General features: G+C 34.2%; 1 long non-coding RNA gene across 1 annotated transcript; it reads right to left on the bottom strand.

Annotated features, from left to right (window-relative positions):
- Positions 1 to 212: 212 nt before the first annotated feature.
- LOC311016021 lies at positions 213 to 961 on the bottom strand. Its single transcript, XR_014597432.1, has 3 exons — positions 888 to 961; positions 443 to 511; positions 213 to 301 (listed from the first exon to the last, which is right to left on the bottom strand). It is a non-coding gene; the product is annotated as an uncharacterized lncRNA (long non-coding RNA).
- Positions 962 to 1189: the final 228 nt, after the last annotated feature.

Below are 1189 nucleotides of genomic sequence, written 5' to 3'. Positions count from 1 at the left end.
GATTTTGTTACATGTGGTACCACCAGTGAATAACCAATGTTTGATGGACTGGAGCAAATCAGCCATAAATGTTACTGACTGAATACTGACCTCTACACTTCAGTTACTGTTGTTTGTGAATATTAATGTAAATGACTGTTATTCACTTTAAACATTTATATGTATTTGTATAAGAATTTTCAAAACTAGCTTAAATGTGGATTTACTGTATTCTTTTAGGAGCATGTTTAGAGTCCTCAAGCTCTGATGACAATGCTGCTGGATCCATCAGAAATACTGTGCTGGTTTCTGCATTAATGTACTGTGACAGAACAAAGAGGAACATTACTATTAATCACAAATTATCTTTTTTACATTAATAGTTAAATAGTGCGCATTAAAAGACAAATAATACAGAATACAAAAGTATGAAATAAAAAACAAAAACAAAAGAATTACAAACCAGCAAGTTCCAGTGGTTGTTGTTGATGAGCACAAATGACAGAACAGCTTTATAGTTGTCAAAGTTTACCTACAAGACCCATCAAATAAAAAAGGATGAAAACAAACATGCATACTTCTAATGACAGATTCATGGTTTACCCATGACAATTATTTTATTGTGCACTGTATTTGTTGTGCCTAGGAACTTCTAGATAGAAGTGTTGGTATGGATGTCCAATAGTAGGTTGATTAACTTTAAACCAAATATTTCATGAGGGGATTTTAAACACAGAGGATTAAAAAAAATCAATCATCTCAGGTAATGTAGTACTTGATTTGAATTTAGACCATTTTTTACTCCATGTAGCTAATGTATGACCATGAACCTCCAAGTCATTCCCCACCCCACCACACCCCACATCATCACCATGCACAAACAGACCAACAATCACCACACACATTACCTTTGGTAAACTGTGACGAGGTAGCTCAGTTCTGTCACTGAACAGAATCCCACCTGCTGAGTAATGATTCATAATGTACACGGTGTCCACCACCTTGAATGTGTGGGCAGCAACATGAAACAGGCCCTCAATAACCTGGCAAAAACAACAAAATAAAAAACAAAAATAATAATTATTCAGTTAATACACACTAAAATTGTCTGAACTTTCCAGCATTTTAAGAGTATCTTAGTAATTGAACTCTTTTGATATAAGCCTTGAAATGCTATATAAAGTAGGTATGTCACAATGCAGAGTGAAAC

This window comes from Eutrigla gurnardus (genome assembly GCF_963514095.1).
Source record: "Eutrigla gurnardus genome assembly, chromosome: 7".
NCBI lineage: Eukaryota > Metazoa > Chordata > Actinopteri > Perciformes > Triglidae > Eutrigla > Eutrigla gurnardus.
This window is presented reverse-complemented; position numbering and strand designations above follow the sequence as displayed.